Source organism: Falco punctatus (genome assembly GCF_963210335.1).
Source record: "Falco punctatus genome assembly, chromosome: Z".
Lineage (NCBI taxonomy): Eukaryota > Metazoa > Chordata > Aves > Falconiformes > Falconidae > Falco > Falco punctatus.
In genome coordinates, this window is record NC_137586.1 from 29,960,462 (window position 1) to 29,985,185 (window position 24,724).

A 24,724-nucleotide genomic window follows, 5' to 3' on the forward strand; every position below is an offset into this window, starting at 1 on the left:
CAAGTGCACCCTCAGTAAGTTTGCAGAGGACACCAAGCTGGGCAGGAGTGTTGATCTGCAGGAGGGCAGGAGGCTCTGCAGAGGGGTCTGGACATGCCGGACCGATGGGCCGAGGCCAGCTGGATGAGGTTCAAGAAGGCTCCGTGCCGGGTCCTGCAGCTGGGTCACACCAGCCCCACACAGCGCTACAGGCTGGGGCAGAGCGGCTGGAAAGGGCCTGGTGGGAAAGGGCCTGGGGGTGCTGGTCGGCAGCCGGCTGGGCATGAGCCAGCAGGGTGCCCAGGTGGCCAAGGAGGCCAGCAGCACCCTGGCTGGTGTCAGAAGCAGTGTGGCCAGCAGGGCAAGGGAAGGGACTGTCCCCCTGCACTGGGCACTGGTGAGGCTGCACCTCGAACCCTGTGTTCAGGTTTGGGCCCCTCACTGCAGGAGGGACGTAGAGGGGCTGCAGCGTGTCCAGGGAAGGGCAAGGGGCTGGGGAAGGGTCTGGAGCACAAGGCTTGCGAGGAGCAGCTGAGGGAACTGGGGCTGTTTTGTCTGGAGAGGAGGAGGCTCAGGGGTGACCTCACTGCTCTCTACCCAAAAGGAGGGTGTGGGCAGGTGGGGATCGGTCTCTTCCCACAGATAACAAGTGACAGGACAGAGGAAATGGCCTCAGGTTGTGCCAGGGGAGGTTTAGATTGGATATTAGGAAAAATTTCATCACTGAAAGGGTGGTCAAGCATTGGAACAGGCTGCCCAGAGAGGTGGTAGAATCACCATCTCTGGAGGTCTTGAAAAAATTTGTAGATTCAGTACTTAGGGACACGGTTTAATGATGGACTTGGCAGTCCTGGGTTAACAGTTGGACTCGATGACCTTAAGGGTCTTTTCCAACCTAAATGTTTCTATGATTCTACAAAATCATGCTTGAGACCACTGTCACGGTCAAACACCAGCCCATAAATGCACCAGTGTAACCAACTGAACATAAAGATTTATTTGAACTTCAAAGGAGTTTGCTGACTCTCAGTCACTGATTACAATTTTTCCCACTGTAGGAAGCATAGATTACTTTTGCAGATCTCCCCAGAATGCAGGTGCAGATATTTCTGAGATGCTGATGTCTGATATATATAAAAATAACCAATGGTCCATTCACTCCTTTAATGTGGATTTCAGTGACTTACTAGTTTCCACAGAGTCAGCCTGCAATGTCAGGTGTGAATGTGTTAGCCTAATGAAACATCTAATGCCATTAAAACCAACTACCACCCTGCACATTGCCTACCTTCTGGGATGGATTTCCTTTGGCCATAACAGATCTCATTTAGATTTTGATTCTTGCTGTGCCAGAATTTACAAAGTGCTCTACACAGAAACAGCTTTGGAAGTGAGTACTGTCAAATGGATTGAAAATTGAAAAAAGAAATGCAAACCCAAGATAATTACCTATGTAAGTGCTTTTGTCTCATGAAGACTTACATCAGATGTACCAGGAAGCATATGAGATCCAGCACCTGGTGCAACATGTGCATCATAGGCTGGAAAAGAAACACAAGGACATGCACAGTAGATACTAGTATTCATCACATTTACCAATTCAGTGAGAGGGAAGGAAATAGGTAACAACAAAAGAAAACGGAAAATAAAGCAAAACATACAATGAGATCTTGTTCAAAAACATGGCATGTTAAAAGACACGTGTTGAATAGGAAGCAGCTTAAAATCTTTCAAATTAACTCTCTGAGGCTGACCATGGTGGCTTAAGCATGGGATTGCTGCCAGAGAGAATGGAAAAAGGATATTGTGTAACTTGGCTTAGAGCACAGCTCTTGATACCAGTTCACAGCCAGATCTTCCAGCTGCCAGAAGAGAGCGCTAACAGGTTTGGTCTAGTACGAGTGAGGGAGAAGATACCCTGAACTTTTCCTGTTGTAACTAACTGCGCCTGTCTGTGTTACCAAAAAAAGGTATGACACTGGGAAAAGATCCTAGGACAAATGCATTGGTCCCTCATTTGCTGTGCAGGCTGTTAGGCCATCCAGTAAAGCTGGGTCCAACAGAGATGGGTAGCATTTCATATACTCACGCATGCCATGTCCTATTGGCTGTCTCTGTACAGCTCCAAGCTGAGTACACACCACTACTCCTAAATATCCCCCACAGGGACAGGGAGGAAGACACCTTGCTTCTGGTCCTGGACTGCAGGAGCTCAGAGCAGTGCCAAGGTTCCTGGGACCCCAGTAGAGTAGTTTAGCTCTCGTTGCCTCAATGACCCAGGTGTTCAAAGCAGGAACAAAATTTAGAGAGCAAAAAAGCATGTTCAGAGCCTAGCTGACCTCCACTATCAGGGTGAGATGAAAAACCTCCATCTTTTGACCCCTTTAAGTATGACCCAGGGATAAAAACCTAACAATAAAAAGACATCAGAGGAAACAAATGGGTATAATGCTGGCTAATTTAAACTGAAAGTGGTATCCATTTTTAATCCACTAGGTAGCATGTCAGTCCAGACCTTTTATATCTGAGCAGGAGACATGCCCCTTTAGAACTAACTGAAAAAGTACGATGTTTTTGATATTAGAAAAGCCCACTTACATTCCTCTAAGCTTTCCTCGAGTACCTCAAGAGCCCTCAAGATCACTGCAACTGGAGGAACAAAAGTAACATTCAAGGTTTACAATAATCCCTTTCCTCAAGAGTAGGAGAAAATATCAGATGTGGCTGCAGCTTTCAATGTATTATTAATACCAACCACTTGGCAGCATTTGTTTCAGTGAGATAAATTTCATCTGTGAACACAAAAGAAAGAGAAGGAAGACAGCTGGTCAGACTGGTCACAGGAATACCTGCTAGGCCAAATCAAAAGCCAGTATTTTTGCACAGGGGGTTGTGAAACTTGGCCGTAAAACAAAGCTTAAAGAAAATGTATTTGGTTACCTATCTCAAAGAACAATTGTAATACAAACTACAGCAGCAGTTCAGCAACAATGCAGATTAATTAAAGATATTAAACCATGTAAACAAACCTCTTATCAAATAAAGCAGATGCTAAAGGCGAACCAGAGGCGTTTACTGTGCCACTGGGTTTTTTGCAGGGGTTTTCAATCTGTGAATGACTAAATGCTTCCCAGGGAAAGCTGGACACCTTGCACAGCAAGGTTGATCCTCCTGCTAGCAGGCTTTCCTTATTTAGCTGCCTTATGTGGACCATGTGCATGTGGATGTAATTTCTAGCCTTAGAGGACCGGGATAAAAATAAAAAAGGGGGGGTGGGGGGAGTGGCAGGCAGGGGCTGGGAGGAAAACCTCTGGGGGGAAAACCTGGGATTTGGTGGCTCAAATCACCAAAATAGAGGACAATCACTTTGCAAAAAGGGTGCAGTTAGAGGCCTTCTATCTCCACGCTGCCGTAGCTCCATTAATCTGCTGCAGGCTGAACTCAAAAGAATGGGAAATCTGTGACATGACACGCAACAGCAACTAGGCTGTACAGTAAAATGAACCAGATGAGAAGGTCACACAAAGCTCTTGCACTCAAAGTGTATGTTTTCATGTCAAAAGGGTCCCTGTGCCAGCTCAGGACCGTCTTTCTCCAAGACTCCTGTAGAATGATTTGATGTGGGGATAGGGACTAAAGATGAAAACTGGGATGCAATGAAGTGCCTGACGCAGGCACCCAAATCAAGCAGGTGACACTGCATTTTTAAAATGTTTGCCTTTTTTGCCTTTTTAAAATGCATCACTATCAAAAGTAATAATCTAAAAACTCAACCAGACTTCTTTGTGGAATTTAGTGTGAGTTTGCCACACAAGGACTGTAGAAGCATATCAGTTCAGAGTATAAACTAATATAATTAATTCTTCACCTTGTGTGAGGGCTCCCATTCCCTCCTGTACAGTTGCTTCTTTGATCATAGTAAATTATCCTTGCCCTGAACAGGAGAAAGCCACTGCAATATGATAATGTTCCACCTGAATGGGAGCTTCCACTGCCGTATAACATGGTTTAATTCAGTACTTTATCTTCACACCCTCAGCTGATTTGCCTTAGCTTTCCTGAAAAGGAATTACTTTAGGGAGTGAATTGGTCAATGCTGTAACCTGCTTTCCCAGATCAAATAGGTGATGCCTATATCTGTGGAGGGAAGAAAGGCAGTGACTAAGAAAAAAACTGGATCACAGAGTCTGGAAGCAGGTGTGCAGCTTTCCTTCAGCCTCATGGAGAGAGCCCATGAAAAGATATGAATACCTTGGGCTCTGCTATCTCATGGAAGAGCACACCATCTGTCCCCAGGCAGGCTCAGGGAGCAGCACTGCTGGTGTAGTGATAGGAGATTCTGTTTGGCTCACTAGGTCAGGGTGAACTGCATGAGGGCAGCTGAGTATCTTTAAATCCTGAAGAGATCTGATGCACTTTGTGGCATGCTTTTTCAAAAAACAGTTCTGTGACTTCACAGGGAAGCAGGGAGGGAGGACATTACCTTAAAAACTCAGTACACCAGGACTCAGTCTGTATTTTCCTTTCCTTTACAGAAGCAGGGAAATCCAGGTCAGTCCGCTCTATACTGAGCACCTTTCTTGATAGCGGCAACTAAGCTTACATCACTCAGCATATACTCTTTGTTATTCAACTGCTCTTTAAGAGTAGTCATTTGTTTTATGGAGCTGACATCCTCCTTTGTTTTTCCTCTTCTCCCACCCCAGATTTCTGGGAGAAAGCATCATTCTGATACACTATCCTACTCAGACAGAACTTCTGTAAGCAACATTTACATAATCACCAAAATGACCTGTTCATCTCTGATAGTCCTAAGTCTTTCTTTAATCAAGTCTATAGTTCCTGCATCATGTCTTCCTTGTTAAGCAGGCCAGACTTATCTTGAAATGTCAAGAGCCACTGTGACTAATTAATTATTCTACCTTATCAGTCTTTTAAGAATGACTTCAAAAATCACTGAAGATTCCGCTTTGAAACCATATTGTCAACCAAGAAAGAAAAAAAATAGCACACAAAAGAACTGAAATAAGAAAACTTATTCAGTGCAGAAAGTTCACTCAGCCCAAGAAACAGCACCCAGTACCATACCATGAGCTTCACACGTTATTTGCTCCCAAAGAATATTGCTTTGTTATTTGTGGTCTGCCATGTCCTGCCTTGTCAAGCATAAATACACACATAAACATACTGCACAGAGAACAACCTTGTCAAGAACAGGCAGAGCTTCTTTCTCTCTGAAAGGAAGCATCCTTTTCTACATCTTTCCAAATTTTTCCCAGTCCCGTATGGTTTTTTACACTTTCCCTTTCCCAGTTTAGGAAGCATGCCACATGCCCTGATCAATAGTCATAAAATTCCTTTGTAATAGTGTTATTGAAAGCAATCAGACTCTGAATGGGATAAAACTAATCAATGCATTTGTACACTTCTGTATTTTCAAACTAGTGTAATTCACTAACACATTGGTTACATGCAAAAGCTGCATTTGTTCAACCATACTAAAGAAAGACAACCCATTCCTTGACCTGTAATGTTGAAAATGCCCATTTATGCCTGTTCTGTCTCAAGGATATTGAACAAATGCAAAGATTGTTATGAATTAGAATTTTAGCTGTGCTTACTGATGTTTATCAAAGGTTTCCAACCAGATGGTGTCTTACTAAAGAATCACTTGAAGAAAACAAACTGTCCCTTAACTGATTTCCACAGGAATCCACCCAGATCATATTGTGTTGACACATAGGTCCTTACTGAACATACTCAGCACCATTCAAGATGCTTAAAATAAATGTCATACCCTTTAACAGAAGTTAAGAGTATTTTCATTAACTTATCTGTTTCTCAGTTATCCATACAACAAGTTCTTTTGTATCAATTATCTTCTGTTGACTGGGAGGAGTACTGCTGTGTTAAATATTATGGAGAATTAAAAGCAACTCGTGTCTTCTACAAAATAAAGCAAGTGGAACTAAAGGAAGAATGTAAAAAATGTAACTTGTTATATGTACCATCTCTCATTCCAATTGTTTTATGTTGACATTATTTTCCTTTGCATAAGCAGTAACTCTTATGGTGCATGCATTACCTCTATACAGAGAGATCCCATATAGTTTTTGTGGAACTTAACCGGAAAGATACTTCCTAAAGTATACATTTGCACCTGACTATAGCATCAAAGGGAAAACTGCCTAATTTCCTCCTCTTCTCTTCCCATTACTTTTAAGGTGAGAATTGGCCCTTGTTATTTTTTTCCACATTTGCCAAATAGCAAAAGCCTGGTTTTAGAACCCCAAGAGATTTTCCTGTTGGATAATCACACTGCACACTTAGGATGTTTCTGCTGCCTGCTATAGGAAACATCTGTATGCAGAATAAAACCATGCCCCTTTTCCAAGCATACTGGAATTGTCCAAATCAATACACTGTGTTAAAACCATCAGATCTGTTTCACTGTCTCGTTCACTGTCTGCAGCTAGAAGATGAACAGATGATGTGCTTTCAGCAAAAGGAATATGCAGTGTTTCTTCAAAATACACTGATTGCTATGTTAAATGTTTGAGAAAGGATTTAGTGTATTTAATTGAAAAGGCATTCCCCTTACTATACCGGTTTGCTGCATGAGGTTATGAGAATTTTTTTGTGTAAAGCTTTAGAAACCAAATTTTGTTACAGAAATATCTTAATTTCTATGATTAAGTCTGTGTGTATCACCCTTTTCTTTGTCCAGGGTTGGCTAATAAAGCTATTATTGCTCAGAAATGAGGCAAACCACCTCTAGCTCTATGCTCCCAAACCCTCAATGGGAAAAGTGGAAATGGTACATGGCAGAACTGCTGTTTTCATTCCCAGAGCTTTGATTAAGGACAGAAAATGGTGCTTCTTGGAGAAGAGAAAATGGCTGTCCAGTAAATACATGCTGAAAAACAACATACTGTGATAGAGGCCGATAGCAATGAACACAATACACCTTGCAATGGTAGCAGCATAACAGTGGTCTGGATATACACAGGACTCCTCCTGAACCTCCACAGGCTGACCAAGGAGAGCAGCTATTGGGGGACTAGGAGGTGAGTGGTGAGTGGCAAGCACTTATGGAAGAAGATACTTTAGAGGAGTTGGGAGGGTCCACACACCCTTGACAGCATGGAAAATTATCTTACAGCCTGTAATGTTGGATTTACTAGTGGTTTTCCACAAGCTGTGTCAGGGTAGTAATAGAGATGCTCAGCCCCTGGAGCAGCTGCAACAAGAGTGAGTTAGGCATTAATAGCCTTAGTTCTCCTCCTTTCCTCTGGGGAACATCAATTTGCTGCTGGCTGTGACTGTCTTCTCAGCTCCGTGCAGATGACCAACAGCTTGCCTGAGAACATAACCCAGATTTCAAGCAGTGTAGCTGTCATGTAGGCATATACTGTCCTCCTGTGCAACGACCAAAAGACAGGTCCCAGAGAGAGCACATCCAGGGCTGCTTCAGGCCTTTCAATAATGGAATTCAACAGGATCCATGGCTACAGCCAGCAAACACTGAAAGTCTGTTCACCACCAGTGATCTCCTTCAGGGCATCAGCATGCCTCCGAGGTGGATCTCAAGAGAAGCCAGTATGGCTGAGTTAGTGGTGATTAGGGAGTAAAAATCCTTTGAAGAATTAGCTGAATAACTGGCCTTATCCTCCACGCTGCATCTCTCAAAAGTGCATCAAGTTAAGCCCTCAGGATTTTTGTACTAAGCCTGGAAGAAGGCCTTTTATCACCTCCAGCTGAGCAGGAGTCATCCCTTCTCCCCAGATAAGCAATGGTCACAATGACCCAGGCATCATCATTTCTGAGCTGGATTACCCTAATTCACTGTACCGAAGGCTGGATGCAGGTTGTGGCAAGCTTCCCCATTTCTCAGGCTGTGATGAGTAAAGTAAGGCCCTGCTCATTTTACCCACTGAACCCCAGTCATTTTCAGAAGACAGGTTACAGTTCTGCTCCTCGTACTTCACACAGCTCATGTGTGGACTAAACAGTCTGCAAACAGCCATACCCTAAGAAACCAGTTTCCAGCCCACCATTTGGATAAAGACTTCCCTGAGGCAACGGGGCTCCATTCAGGCACATGACAACCAAAACCAAGAAAAAAATGCTCACATGAGAGGACTCAGGTCTAGCACAAGGTACTACAAAACAACAGTTAAATACAGAGTCACACAGTTTTTAGGAAATCTTCAGAAATTCAGACAAAACTTCTCTGCTTTGGTGGTGCTGGGGATATTTTGTCTAAATTAACAGCACCTTATCCTCAGAGATTTTGTAACCTTTTCCAAAGCGTGTGTGGATTTGCCCACACAGTGGCAGACACCTCTGAACTTGGAAAGGAATTATTTTGGACTAGCGACACAAGAATATTTTTTTTAAAGAAAAAACACCTCACTTTTTGAAACTCCACGGCAGATTTTCACAAGTACGAATGCAGCAGTCTGAAGCGGAGCCACAGCTCTTCTCTCATATAAACCAGTGTCAGTTGATGGGTGCTGTGATCTGCAAAGCAAGGGCACTCAGCATCTAGGAGGACATGCCCATGACTACTCCTGAGCCATTGGCCCCATGCAATAGATTTGCTGGTTTATTTGGAATGGGCTCTAGGTTCTCCATTAGCTGTGAAGCTTATAACAGAGTCAGATGTTTATACATGAAAATCATCTCCCTTGGCTACTGTGCCCGGAGGACATCCTCTTGTTTGCAAGTATCAAACACTGCACTATGCACCCATGAGGCAGAGTAATACAAGAGCAGAGCACATCATCTTTAAAGGTGTTGTGGATGGTTCCAAGCAGATAACCAATCTCTGTCCAAGTGTTACAAGAAGGTAATTGCATCACTGTGCTGCAACAAGAAAGCAAAGTGTGAAATGTACTGGAAATACTACTTCCTCCACCACATCCTTTGGAGTTTACTGTCAATAATTAATATAAAACATTTAATCCTTCAGTTTAATTAAAGACGAAGTGGACTTTCAACTACATCTCCTCCTGTACAGTCATGAATACATGACAAACAACAGCTAATTTTGAGAAATTGTCTGCATAACAAATGAATTTATCTGAAGTAGAAGCAAAGCAGATCCTGTTAGATGTAGCTGAGTTGTAGTCCCTCCACAAGGCCAAATCTCAGATATGTTGTTATTCATTCCCAAAGGAAATTAAGAACATTTACAGCTAACCTGTGCTATTATTTAGGCAGTTAGCAGGCAACTTAATGGGCTATAGCTTGAACAGAATTAACAGCCTGGTTCCCTGAACAGCTTACGATCAAGTTGCTAGCACACAGGACGGTGCATGCCACTGGGTCTGCTTTGCTTTTTTTAATCTGTGCTATCTTAAAATACCTGGTACAGATAAACCAGCACAACACTGTAACAGCACCTTCATTTAGCTGCAGGGAGACACCCTTCAGTGAGTGCTAAGGACCACCTCTCTTCCTTTCCAGAAGCAAAAAGCTTAATAATAGCAAAGACCATTCCTAGATTTCTGCTTATTTTGACACACTTTTTGTCTATATCCCTATCTATCACTGAAATCAGAAAGGATCTTTCCTATGGAGAATCAAACACCTCGGTACAGGCTCCAATCTTTCTTAGCAGAGTAGTTAATACTACTGTGGTCATTCCTGTTAAACAAAGATGGCTCATCCATCAGCTGCAATTTAAATCCTTGGGCTGAAGAGGTCTTGAGTGGCTGGTGGTCTCAGCAGTATAAACTAGTGGGGTGAGGATCATGGCTGCTTGAAGTGCTGGAAACACCACTTCCCTTTGCAGCATTAAAGAAGAAAAATTAAATCTAAAGATGGAAGTATTCACTGAGTAGCATCTACTATCAACGTGGGCCTTGACATCTGTCTCAGATCCAGAAAAACTGCTGTCTCCAAAATTCCTTGGATCCCTAATGTCTGTAGCTAAAGAATTGAACACAGAGTTCCTAAAAACACAAGGGAGACAGGAATGTTGATCAATCACTCTCAACCACATTCTCAAGTGCTTTTTGGGTATCCATTGAAGAGACCTTGCAGGAGAAGCTGTATAATGTAGACACCAAGCCATGCTCTAGTTGCTTAGAAGTGCCAGTACATGAGGCAAATGCAGATGCTATGACTTGATCAGCAGTAAAGTGAACCATATACCTGGAGAATACCCATAGGTCCATTTGTTCTGGAGAAGTACTTATTTACTGAATTAATTTTTCCTATCAGTAAGAAATATATTACAAGCTATCTATGTAGTGTAAACCTTACAAAATGGAAAATGAAGAACTATATTTTGGCTCATACTAGAAATAATCATTGGCCATGACTGCTTTAACAGGCAGGCCATCACTAAATAGATTGTATATCACAGTAAAAAAACTCCAGATAAAGATTTGAAGATACAGGGTGTCTTCTTAAAGTATTTGAATAAACTTATTTGCTGTCTGATTCTCCTTTCAAGTACACTAACCTGCAGTCAGCAGCTCAGCTGCTCATACACTTATGCAGAAAAGCCCCAGATGCAGCTGTGGTTTCCTTCGCATACACGGGATGACAGCAGAGAAGCAGGATAAATTCCTTCTTCTGTTTTACTCCTTCTCTATCCAGACTTCTGGTGGAGTTGTCCTTAGCTCTTGGCAAATGTGAGAGAAGCCCTAATACTAATAATCAGCAGCTGTTAAGCAGTGACAGCAATGGTTGCTCTCCTGATCATAGTCTCCTCTCACCTCAGGTCAAGGAAGCCCAGGATCTGGTCTGAGAAGCTAGGAGTGAACAGTCTGGACTTGCATGATGAGACTGTTATTTTATAGCTTACTACACGTAGAAACACACAGGCTATATCTTATATCACCTACTGCACAAGTCACATTTTCCTGCAGTCTAAAAGTTATGTATGCCATTAGCATGGGTGCCTTGCAAGCTTACATTTGACTACTGCTTGTCAGAGAGTCTCCAGTGCCAGTCCAGTTACCTCTCCTATAAAAGACAGAGGCACCCTTTGATTTTTGTTCTTCTACCATTGGCATCCCTAGGAAGTGGTCCTCAAAAAACAGAACACTTGACATGGCAATTTGAGATAAATGAAGGCTGCAGCACACCGCACATAACATCTGTCTCAAAATCCTCAAGAAAATAGCCATAAATAGCAGATCTACATGTTGGAGTTTTGTTTACCAGTAATGATGCTGATGATCATGGCAGTAATAATAATAGCAACAACAACGTTTGCTGTGTGGTAGGCAAGGTTTAAGCCCAGAGAAATACCTCCCAAAAGTTCTGCCCTGGAAAGAGAAGCTGTGAAGTCAACTCATCTCTGTTTTTTAGCTGTGACTGGCAGTATTCGACATTTATTTTAATGATGAATATCTTGAGACTATGGGTTAAATAACTTTAAATCTTGGCTTCTGCTTCCCTTTGACATATTAGAGGCTGTTAAAGTACATTACAATCACTTGCCAAATTTTATAATCTGTCAGAACAGGTTTCTGGAATTGCATGACACAATACTCTTACTAGTGGATGGATGGATGAAGAGTGTGCTCACCAGTGTCCTCTGGTTTGGACAAGACCTCCTCCACAAAAAAAACCTGAAGAAAACTCCTTCAGGAAGTATGCATATAGTTGGCTAATTAGTCCAGTCTGGTGGTCCCAAGACATCCTGTTCTCTGTGGGTTGTCTATAAGGGAAAACAAGATTTCAGCTACCTGAGATCAGAATTTGATCCCCAGAATCCTAAGGAAAAATAAGAATGGAGGCAACCTGTAATATGGATTGCAATTTGTTACCGTAAACAAAATAATTTTATAACATCTAAGATTTTATTTGGTAACTTTAGCCAAAAGTGACTTTTTGAATCTAAGGCATGTTCTTACACAAAAGATTGAGACTGTAGCTGTAAAGTTTGTCAAAACACTTTGCAGGGAAGGGGATTCAGACCCTGCAATCACTCTGGCTACAGTCTCATCAGGGACCTGCATTAAAGGTGTATTGCCAGCCAGCAAAAGACTCCTCCAGGTAAGAAGCACACCCTTTTCCCCCACAGAGCAGTTAGAAGTCCATCTCATCATTCCTGCCTCCAGGATCTCCAGTTCCCTTGCCCAAGAAAGGAAGATCCTTGTGGCATTACTTCATTCAGTCCTTGTGCCCAAGGACCCAGCTTCTCCAGCTCTGTTGCTCCCTGAAGCTGCTCCTTAGCTCCTGGACTGTCTCCAGCCTTCCTTGCGAAGCTGAGATTTTGACTCCAACACAGGCTTTACATGGACTGGAGAAGAACTGCCCATGAGACATCTGGGGACAGGATGTCCCCAGGGGACAGAACCTTGCAGAAAGGGGCAACAGGTAATCTTGAAACAATAGCTCGAGCCAAAGAATGTAAAAATTGTTGACCATCTGGGATGAAGAGCTCTGCAGCAGCACACTCAAAAAACTGCCATGCGTATACAAATTGCATTTTGCATGTAGTGAACCATTTGGTGTACACCAGTGGGAGGGGTCTTTGATAGCTCAGTGCATGGATATTTGATCCAGAACATACCCGGCTTGGCATGCCCTGGGCATTTCTTTCTGTAAAAAAAAATTACTGCAGACACTTCACAATTCATTCAAAACAGGACAGTGGCCATGTCTGAGCTTATGTAAAAACAGAACAAAATCAGGCTTATTTTGAGACACATCATGTTTTCTAGCTTTTAATCCTCTCTGTACAAGAAAGAGGAGCCTAATGAAAAATACAAATAACCTCAACATTAAATAAATATATCAAGGTACTAGAAACAACATCCAGAATCTTATTGCTATATTAATTACAGTGAAGGATGTAAGCTCTCTGCTTTCTTTTTACTGCCACCATGCATACAGTCTAGTCATCCATCTGCAAAACCCAGTATGTCAAAGATTTTGAAGTTCAGTATTACGCAGCACCAGAAACTCTTTACCAGGGTATGCCGGCTGATAAAAGCAAATGGTGGAGTTCTTTCATCCTTCAAAAAGCCGCTGTGCTGTCCTATTTTATGCAGTGGAAATGGAAGCTATAGACAGCGTAGGAATTTAAGGAGCTCAATATTAAGAAAAAGAAGAAATAGCCATTAAACAGAGAATGAACATGACAAAAAGACACTTGAGAACTGCTAGCAGGAAACACACATTTCAATGGCAATTCAGTTAAGTGAGGTGGTGTTGGAAATGGAGGAGGAGGCAGAGAGTAACAGCTTGCCTTTATAACCTAGGCGATTCATGTGCCTTTCTGACTGATTTACTTTTGGCTGGTCCATTTTATCTATGCAGAATGGAGGATGAAGGACATTGTAAATATGGGTTTACTGTACTGATAAATGCTTCTTTTTTTCACACACACCCCCCCAACTAATGGTAGGTTTCACAATCAGTATAAGCCAAAGCAATGTGGAATGCTCAATAATGTTGCAGAACATTTATCCCACAAAACCCGAAAAGCTTCATTTTCACAACACAGCCACGTAGCAGCTAATGCTAGCACAAAAGAGGCAGCAGGAATGTATGGTCTAGGAGTTCAGGCTATTGTGAACTTGCATACTGCTTATGGACAGGGCCATTGTACTGTCATTCCAGGAATACTGTGCAAACAGAGAAATGCATGACTGGCTTTTGAGAAGCCATGATTTATCATTTGCCAAATGCTGCTTTGTTCTAATATAATCTTCCTTGCTCCCCCAAGAACACATGAAAGTAAATTGTAAGAAAAGGAGATGGGGTTAATTTTTGTATCAAGCATTGTTGGTTACATAGATCTCTTCACTGGTAGGACAGGACTTGAGGGAAATTTGTATTACAGCTTTTGAGCATTTTGAGTAAGTTGCTCTGCTCTATTCTTTTCATCTGAATGAGTAAGAAGGTACAAGCATTTGAACAACCATTATGTTAGAGGTACAAAAGTATAAAAACGTTTTATTTAGTGGATAATCTATGAAAATCCTGATTTTGATGCCCCTGCTGTGTCAATGCTAGATGTCATTAAACGGGTCATATTATCAGTACAGAGGCATTGAAAAACCCTAAGTTTATGATCATAGAGATGCTGTGGAAAAGATGATGAATTTGATTAGATGCAAAAATGGACTGTTTCAGGTGCTTAACCTATTTTTACTTAGAGGTTCCAAAAGTGTGAGAAACCTTTGACAAACAAGGTTTAGGACAGAGAATCCTAAAAAAGTTATAAGCCTCACTTCATTCAGCATTTTGGTTAACTGCAGATTTTTTACGTGGAAATCATAAGCAAAGGCTGCAATGGAAGTTGTCTTATAACTTAATTAAAATACAGAAATGTGCATATATATTTATATATGTGTTTATAGTTACATATACACACCTATATACCTACATATATATACAGAGAGATAAATTAATCCCTTGCTCAAATCTGTGGTGATTACTGTAAAGTTATTCTCTTAAGCAAAGATCAGAAATGAGACAAGAAGACTAAAGATTTGAGTTAGGTCGTACTGCTAAAATATGTTTGATGAGGATGAAAATGGCTGATGAAGGCATCATGTGCCATCCGTTTGTACCACATAATATAGCTGATATATAAGATGGTGCATTTCCCTAAGTCTTGTCACCTCTATGTGACAAAATGTCCTTGGATCATCGTAGCTGAAGCAACACCACAACTAAATAACTTTGGAGATCTGTCTCAGCATTCCTAGTGGAGGGTAAGCAGAAAAAAAAGCACAGCTTCTTGGGCAGCTCTGCTCTCTGGAGGTTGTGTAGGAAGGTGCGTCCATTCACAGGTTATATTTACGCACTGCCTAACCCTAGACATAGTCACAAATAGCTCCATTTGTGAATAAGCTCTCAAACCGGAGGCATTTGCTTAGCATGTAGGCTTTGGAGGTCTGGCTTAACGTGCAGGCTGTGTGCCACACTTAAAAATTTGAAAAACTGGTCTCTTTGAATCTTAGCATATCAGAGCAGTGTGATACTTACACCTGGATTTGGAGATGCTTACAGGCTGTGGCAGAAAGCATCTGTTAGGCCATGCTTTTAGGCGGAGTTTTCTGTTCTTTTGCATTTACAGCCTCAGGGGAAACAACTGCTAGCAACTGTTCTTGGTACTGTGTGAACTTCCAGTGCACATCACAACTGGGGAAAAATAAAACTTCTGAAACTGCATCTTAGACTTCAGTTTTCCATTTAAAAAACCCAACAACCAACAACATAAGCTCAGAAATATTTTAATCAGATCTAGAATCCAACCACTTTTTCTCAGTCTTTGACAGGAAATGTCTCATTGGCTAAAAAACTGAAACAGTACCTCTTGATCTGACTTCATAAAAAGTAGCTTTGGCAGTTTTAATTTGGATTATTATTTTGGAATTTTATTTTTTTGGGGGGGTTGGGGTGGGGGGAAGGGGCTTAAAGCTGTTGTGTTGTTTGCACCCTAGCTACTAATTAATTATGATAAATAGCTCACAAGAACAAGTCTGCTAGATAGAAACAAACCAGCTGTTTCCTTCTTTTCTTCTCTATTAAGGCTTTTTAAAAATAATTTTTGGCAACAGAAATAATGCTCTCATTGAAAGGAAAATCAGTCTTGTAATAAAAACAACGCCTCACTCAGTGCACCTATAAAATTTTTCATTCCTACAATGAATTCTTCTCAGGGAGCTAATTAGAAACAGAAAGTTCTTTAATTGATGAGCATCTGACCATTAGGGCATTTTCAATTTCTCACAGCATCCCAGATGACACGGTTACAGAAAGGCATAACTGAAAAAAAAAGAGAGACTAATTGGAACAATTAATTGAAACAACATACAGTTAATTTCAATTATAAGAATCCTGACTGCTCCCTCATCCCTTATTGTGTGGCCTGCTGCACTGGGGTGATATTCTTACAGACTCCTCAGCAAAAGCTGCGTGGGGACCCCATCTGCTGATGATTATTCCTGTATTTACTATTTGTATTATCATAACACACATCAGCTCTACTCTTGCACACAGTTCCCAATGTAAGGTGCTCTATAAAAGCAGAACAGGAAGATTCGTGACTGCAGACACGAGCATGCTTGAATTACCCATTCAGTTGGGAAAAAAGTTAAGCCACTCGCTTGAATGCTTTGGTTTTTAAATGTCCCTAACACAAATTTCCTCAAGAAATGTCAAAGAACACTTCTAAGCAAGAAGTCTAATTCCAGCTAAATACCCAGTCCTGATACTTACCAGACTCTGGGAAAAAGTTCCAAAATGTGGTTTTTACAGGCAAAGTTTTCATGCTCCAGTCTGGAGACTCACAAACATTGAGCTACAAAATCTTACCACCTGTTCCTCGTAAAGCAGAGGTTGCTTGCTATCTTTTTTACTGGAAGCAACTGCATGTCACTGTTTGTGACACCCTGCAAAAGTTGGTTGGGTGTGTACTCATACCTTGCAGGCTGATCTCAAAGAGATTGCACTCCCTTGCTCCACCAGCTTCTGCTAGCCATAATGATTAATAAAATTACAATCCTGTCAAATGCATGGCAAGGCTTCCACTCATTTCTGTGAGGCTAGATTTCATGCTGCATCTTTTGGTCACTGCAGTAGCTTTTGTACAGGGTGATGCCATATTCAGCCACAGAAATTATCCAAGTTCTGTCTTTAAATAGCATATGACTCTTGCATCTACATATAGCTGGTTTTGGCCTCAAGACTTTAGCTGTGCTACAGATTCTTATGGGAGAAACTGTTTGATTTTTTTATACTAGCATTCATTTCCTATGCCATGTCTCCTAAGTCTGCTACAGGGATCTTATATAAACAGCCTATTCAGCAAGTCTGTGCTGAGTTTGGGACATGACTAATTATAATTTAATATGGTTGAGTGAATCAGGACTGTGCTGTTCAAGAAAGGGCTGTCTGGAGAGTTGCATTTATTCATAATATCCACCAGTATTTTACCTTGCTTTCTCACACATTGTCTTCCCTGCAACAAACGAGACAAACTGTTGTTACTCACCTCACATTAATTGTTCCTTCATGTGGATTTTCACAGTATCCTACTTCCAATCCTTCGCAGGAAATACTGTCTGAAGCTGAGTTTCATATTGACATAATCTCATCTGCCAGTGCAGAGTGAGCAACCCTCCTGATTATTGACTTTGTTAACAGCTCCTGGGCCTCTGAGTCACTGTGAAGACATGAACTGTGGAAAAGAAAAATGGAAAGCCTGAATCATGATACTCTCTTAAATGTATGTCAAATCCTTGATCTTTTATTTTGCAAGCTGTGGATCACCATCTATTGAAAAATTTGCATTTCTTTGTAAATACATTCTACGCAGAAGGGCTTCACATTGAGATAATCCTAGTCCCGTACTGATGATCTGAATGAACAAAAGCTACCCTAATGCCCGAGTACCTACATCAGGAGAATGAGCTGAGTTTTCTACAACTAAGTGTGTCAAATATGCTCATAGAGATTGGTCAGGCTGGTCCCATCTTAAAATACAGTCTTATGCAAGACAATTTTAGTGGGTTGACCTTGGCTGGATGCGAGACACCCACTCACTTGCTCTCTCACTCTCCATTCTCAACAGGAGAGAGGGCAAAGTTAAGATGGAAAAGATCCTAGGTTGAGATAAAGGTAGTTTAATAACAAAAGCAAAAGCTGTGCATGAAAGCAAAGCAAGAAGAGGAATTTACTTGCTACTTCCCATCAGCAGGCAGATGTCCAGCCACTTCCTGGAAAGCATGGCCTTAGCACCCATAATGATTGCTTGGGAAGACAAATGCCGTAACAAGAAATGCTCCTGCATCCTCTTCTTTTCCCTCAGCTTTTATTGCTAAGCAAGACATCATATGGTATGGAATGTCCCTTTGTTCAGTTTGTGTCAGCTGTCCCAGCTGGGCCCAATCCCAACCTCTTGCCCACACACAACCTACTGGCCTTGGCAGAGGAGAAGTGGTTTGAAAAGAAAGCCTTGACACTGCAACCACTGGTCAGCAATAGCCAAAACACTGGAGTATTACCACTTAATGTGTTACCAACTCTGCCTAGCCACAAATGCAAAACACAGCACTATATAGGCTGCTAGGAGCTCCATCCCAGCCAGATCCAGCACAACAGTACACCAAGTTATCAGCTACTGAAGCAACAACACACGTGGAGAGTGTTGCTAGATCAATAGAAATTACATGACTGCGTTGAGAACATATCCTAGATCCTACAGTACAACAAAGAATTTCACCACTTGGTGACAAATGGGATCCTGGGAAGATCCTTTGTGGCTTTTGACCTTTTTGCCAAGAGGGTAAAGATGTTTCCCTTCTCTGAAACACATGGGGTTTTGGAGATTGTCATCACTTTGCATCTAGCAGAGGAGTCACACCAGCCGTGGTCTCTCTGAGAGCAGGCAGAAGGTTCTTCACTGACACAGTGCACAGTGAGACATCACCAAACTCTGCAGGCAAAGAGACAAGCTATGTTGCAGCAAACTCTGCAAAATTCCACCTGTCAGAATTTAGCAAAATTAAAAATCACAGAGAACTGAAATATGGGATACAGGAGATGGAAGCATTTCAGAGTTTAAGCTAAGCCATCAAATAACAGGCTACTTGCTGCTAAGCATGTAGCACACTACACCTTCAAATGCAAAGGAGAATTTCCATTCCCACGTTTCCATCTTTGCTTTTCCACATTTTTTTCCTAGTCTAATACATTTCTGTGGTTAGAGAAACCAACTGGAATGTCCAGTACCACTGGCTTATAGATGAACTTTGCTAACATACCCACAGCTCCAGGCCATTAAAAATCACTAGGAAATTGACTGCAGCAAAGAAATACAAGAGAACTGTGAACTTAAAAATCTGAATGAGGAAGTATTTTATATTCTTATGTTCATGAGTACTTACAAGGGTTGGGGAGAGGGTCAGTGTTCTGTTCACCTCTTGGCTCCTCTGTTGAATATAGCCTAATGCTCAGGAGCTGGGTGGGAGATTTCACATATTGATGAACTGAAACAGGCCCCACACATTTGTCAGGAGGTATTTCTGTTCATATCTAGATATTAAACAACAGCACTCAAGATAGGTTTGTTTACATTTCACTTATTTTTCTCCCACTAATGTGTTCCAGTCAGCACATCTCTGCTACTCAGAAGAGATAAAAGAAAACTGCAGACTTCAAATTGTTCACGCAAGCAGCAAGATAAGGATAATAAAATCTCATTTATTGTCATAAATGGATCAATCACTCATGGAAGGAATATTCTCTGCACTGTACTTCTGTTGCACAATTGGTTAGATGCAGACAACAGCAGCTGTCTTTTAAAACTAAAATATTCATTATAACTGCTAATGATGACTGGAATCAATAATCTGATCTGGAATTCCAAGTCATATGGTTTTATATTCCCAAGGCAACACCACTTTTTAATGTCATTCATATCTTTAGGTTCACAATATTATATCCTAGGTACTAATTCAGAAATAACAACTTTTCTGTGAGGCCTTTTGGTAATCTAAAATGTTAGGTATATTTTGCTTCAGTTATGGATAGCCCTTTTCTACCAAGCAATCACAGCAGTCACACCTGTAGGTGATCACCAGAACCGTGTATATTTAAAAATTCTATAGAAATAAGAATATTTTCAGATTTCATAACAGGCTTTCATGATTTCCAATAGTTTTGATTAATCAAAACCGAACATTCTTAGTGGAGAATATAACATTGTTTCAGCCCTTAACCCATTTTATTTTGTTTGTAGGCTGTATGTACAACAAACAGAACCTGTGCTTCTGGTTGCAACACAAATGTTTATTGATGATTTATTGCTCCAGATATAATGATAAAAAGTCACCTAAGTGAGCAGCAAAAGTGGACTCTGTGCAGAGAGTTTTGCTTTGTAACAGATGCCTCTGCTGGACTGTAGCACATGGAAAATGCTGGGAGCCTGGCTCACTGTTGGATAGACATTGCCTGGGTTTGATGTCTCAGCCTAACATCTGGGTCTTTGTTTACTCAGTATCTTAGGTACTGTGGTCAGCTGCTAATCCTGTTCCTCCTCCTCCACTGATTCAGATGTAGGCACGAGTATTCCATCTCCCCATGGCCCCTCTACACTGCACCGGCAACACAAAGGACCTTGATAATGTAAAAGCTGTAAACGGAATTTGACAGAACTAAAATGCTTGCCTTTTGCCACCTTTACTGTGCTGCAGTAATGTAAGGTAACCTTGTCAGTGAGGGCTGGTTACTATGCAGCTTCTATGCTTGTGGGTAAGACACAAATAATAAGAGCTGAAAAAAGTTGCCCACAGAGACAAGCCAATATCCAGAACACAAGGCTAATCATGCCTTTTTGTTGAAACATATTACAAATACGAACACTATTAGATCAAGAGTCACTGCAGGAACTCAAATCTATGTGGAAAAAGAACAGTACAAAACCTGATGGAGAAACTGGGGCACTGAGCTGGCACTGCCATGCATAATTTCATTATTTTTTTCAGTTTCTATGCAGACCTATGACCCACTTCTGTTCCCACTGAAATCCATGGCAGATTTAATAGGTGCTCTATTTTTTCATTTTAATAGGCACTCTATTTATAGAAAACTGTGTAACTTAAAACTATGTGAATTCCAGTCGTTTCACCTTCTGCTCCTCAAGGGATACTTCTTACTGAAGAACTAAATGCTATTCCACAGTAGTAACTGTGAAATATAACCATACATTTTGCCTAAAATGCCCGTCATAGTATGTTTAGCAGATTATCCTACATTGGAGAGCAGACTTTTTTTGTAACTACTAAGAAACCATAGTCACAGTTTGTCATTAAGGCTGGTTTTGACAGACCATCCCTTGAAACAAAATCAAATTATTTTATACTTCCTCATTTTTTACTTCCACCAATCAACAGTTGTCAAAATTTAAGGCTATCAGAAAAGGCACTGATGAGGCATGAAAGCTGGAACATGTGGAGCTGCTTCACATTAATCAGTCTTCCATTCTCTTCTGCAATGTCCTGTCCTAAAAGTCGAATCTTGGATACACTCCACTTTTTTACTTTTTTAAGGTGATCTGAGAAAAAACATTTCCTGCTAATACATCAGGGAAATATCAAAGTAATTTCCATTCCAAAGATTTCACTCTCTGATACCATGTTACTCAAGGTTCAGTTTCTGTGGTGGGCCTAATACATCTATCAGGACTTCAGCACAGGAAAAGCAACATGAGGGAAAAAAACCAATCACATCTGTTTCATAAAATTAAGTGTGTGTGTATATATATATATATAAAGTAGCACACAGATATTGTCAGTATAAATTGTGGTGGTACTTAAGCCTAGATTTCAGTTACTCCTATTTGTTGCAAATCCATGCCTGGTTCCAGTGTAAGCCAGGCTGGGACTCAGAAGCAGTGCCCACATCACCTGAGCTATGATGGGCCCCAGGAGAGGCTTATTAGTTTGATGTTGAGCCGTATAGGCATACTTAAAGGGTGGCAGGCAGTGCACGCCAACAGTTGTAGAGGCAGCATGGTGAGAACCAGTGCTGCACCGAAGGAGTGGTCTCACGCCCTCCTCCCTGCCCACAGCCAGTCACCCCTTTCTGCCAGTGCCATCGCTCCCATGGCCACACAGTGAGCTGGATCTGGGAAGCTGCTCAGCTGAAAGCTAGCAACAGTGAGATGACTGGGATTTAGCCAGGTTGGCCCACCAGCCCAGCTCTCCATGCGGCTTTGCAAAACTCATGCCTGCAATGGGAAGCCATGGGGATGAGCAGCCAAGCGCAGCGGCAGGCATGGTTCTGTCTACCCCTTTTGGAGCAGCCTGGACTGCAGCTGACAAAGCAACTGGTGAGCAGCAAGGGGGTAAAACTGTCCTTCAGGTCAGGTGTGCCTGCCATGCTGGACAAAGCTGGCACAGCACTACCTTAAATATGTGTTAATGTGCTTTTAAGAAAAACCCAGTAGCCTTCTTTTTCAAGGCCTTTAAAACTATTTGAATGACCCAGTCCACAAGTAAATTTACAAATTTGCTTAGCTAAAGCCATTTTGTTCAAAAGAACTCCAGAGCATGCTGTTCCTTTTCTTAACTTCAGTGTTACAATGGATGCTGGTACGCTCTTACAGGATGCACATAAACAAGGTAGAACAAGCAGATATGAGCTCCCTTTGCCTGCACACCAATCTTATGGGCCTCCAGCCAGCTCCAAACTGAAAAACCTTGTGACCTTGTTAGGGTGACACTGTGCTGGAGCTCATAAACAGCGCTCAGTGGGAGAACGATCTGGGCTGGGCTTCACAAACATGCTTTTGAACTGGAGCTGGCTTGTGTCCAGGCAGCTGAATGCATGCAGAGGAAATTCACATATGAGTGCAAAAAACCATTAGATATTCACAGTATCATCAGACCGAAGGCTACAGCTTCTCTCCAGAAGATCTGAATATGTGCAAAACCTCTATTCTAGATTTCAACATATATGCACTGTATTTCACTTAACCTTCCCTTCTGAGGAAATGGGAAACTTCTGCATTGTACAAGCTATTCAGTCATCTTCTGGCATTGTTTATTCCTAATCCTAGGATCAATTTGACTGTCCCTTGCTGGAACCACCCACGTCCATATGGTTTGAGGAATATTCCTCTAATTACCTTTGTTTTGCAAGGCATAAGAGATGCCATTATGTGTCTTCCCATTTTGTTACTGCCATGTCTCACAAAGCTGAAGTTAGGCCATGCTCCTTGTTCAAGAAACCTATGCACCGTGGAAGTGTTGTTCAGTTAAGCTTGTCTTTTAAAGACATCGATAAACCTATAAACATTTTGACCACATGCCATAGTTAACAAGTGGTTTAGTTCACATTACTTCAATCAAAGTTCAGCACCAATAAAGATTAATATATTTTCTGACCTGGCCATTAATGGTTTTATCCAGTTCTTATGGGTACTTCAGCTGGGCTCGTGTAATTATTTACACACCACCTTTGACACAAAAGCAAGTATTTTTATTACTTGCATTGTTTTATGTATACAATTAGAACTTAACGCTGTTCTCTCACTCTCTCCCCCCACTTTCTCTCTCCCGTCTAAAACTATTGACAAAGCTGGATGCCCTAACGCTCCATATCTCTGAAACCATGTAAGGTTACGCAAACAAGAAGAAGAATAAGTGTAGAAAAAAAAATTGAAAAGCAAGACCATGCTATGCCTATACATAAGAACAATAGACTATACAAAGTGGTGCAGAGCAGAAAATGACAGCTGTTATTAGATATTAGACAGTACTTTGAGCAGGAAAGACAAATCTAAAAATCAGCTCAAGACAGGGAGGGAGAATTAGGCCCACTATCATATAAGTAAGGTAGAAATTTAAGTGCAGTATTTCAGGTGAGGTATAAGCACACCATGTACGTTACGCACTTACTCTGACAACTTAGGTGTGTCTGGCAAATCTGCATGCTGGATGAATGTTACATTTCCCTTTGAGAAGTAAGCATGTACAACAAACACGTAGTATCTCAGAAAGGAAATCAACGACTTTTCTAAGTTCTGAAATAATTTTGTGCTTTTACTGTGTAACATCTACCTAATGTTAGGTGAGACCAGCTTTAATACAGGATTCTAGGACCTATTTAATTTCATACATACTTGGTCACAAGCAGTTTCTTCTTTCTTTTTGAAATTGCCTGTATTATTTGTCATTACATATCTTGCAGCCTTCTTGGTTTTCGTAACAGCTTATTTAAAATTGAATCAGGAAGTATGACTTACAAGGTGGCCACTGTGAAAGGAAAACTATGTTATGAGGTACCAGTCTTATTGTGTCTTTGAACAACTGGAAAGACTTCACTGACACAAAAAAAAGTATTTAAGCATATCAACTGGTACAATTAAATTAGAAACTTTCAAATTAGTTAATTAAGCAACTAAAGTTAATGGCTGATTGCAGTTGCCTGCAGTAAACAGCTCAGTTACCCAAAATCCAATAGCAGAAGAGAAACAATCGATATTTTCCCCCTCTGTGAATGGCAGCAAGTACCAGCTACCACACTGTATATATAACTGAGATCAGTATTCAGGTTTTCATTAGAAGGAGCAAGAAGTGGTTTTAAACTGCCTACGTGACTCAGGAACATAAGTGGCTGTAGTGAGAGTTGAACAAGCAACTTAAACTTGATCCTTTAAACTCCCCCTGGATAACTGTACCCTAACTCACTTAAATATGCCCACAGGAGGTATCTTCAACAGGAACACAGTGAAATCTGAGAAAATCAAAGCCTCACTATGTAAATGAAGGGATTCCCACCACCTTCAAGCAGGGTAAAAGCTGGGCCTAAATGTACACATAAACCACCTTTTTTCTTCTTGCAAAATTTGCAGAGTTTTGCTGAGTTTGATGGCAAGAAATTAATGCTAATGTAACTCTGATTATACCAGTGCAGCATACTCCATTAGCAAAAAATGCTTTATGGCCATGATTTTCATATGCAGTACGGCTAATCTGGTCCATATGGGAACACACACCAGCTCTTTATAGGGTTCTAGCTGTATCACTCACAGAGAAAGGATCTTAACTGCTGCTACACAAACTCTTTCCTCTGTCGTAGAGGTCCTGCCATGACATTGGGAAGGTTGTTTAATCTCTTGTGCCTCAAGATCCCTCAGCCTGTAAAGCTGGGGTAACAGAACATCACACCTCCCATCACTGCCCTGATGGGAGACTGTGAGCTGCTCAGCTTGTGATATAGGCCACGACTGATCACTAAGTTACACCATTATCCTTAA

The 24,724-nt window shown here is 41.3% G+C and overlaps 1 long non-coding RNA gene across 6 annotated transcripts in view; it reads right to left on the reverse strand.

Moving 5' to 3' along the window:
• The window catches only part of LOC308056312, an 81,769-nt gene that overhangs the window by 41,674 nt on the left and 15,371 nt on the right, over window positions 1-24,724 (reverse strand). Inside the window, exons 3-5 of one of the 6 annotated variants that reach the window (XR_013924773.1) lie at window positions 2,735-17,140; window positions 2,578-2,628; window positions 408-1,520 (exon numbers count right to left, since the gene is read on the reverse strand). This is a non-coding gene — a long non-coding RNA (uncharacterized lncRNA). Of the gene's footprint in view, window positions 1-407; window positions 17,141-24,724 lie in introns of those variants that run through there. The other 5 variants (XR_013924771.1, XR_013924772.1, XR_013924774.1 and 2 more) reach the window with 5 other exon arrangements.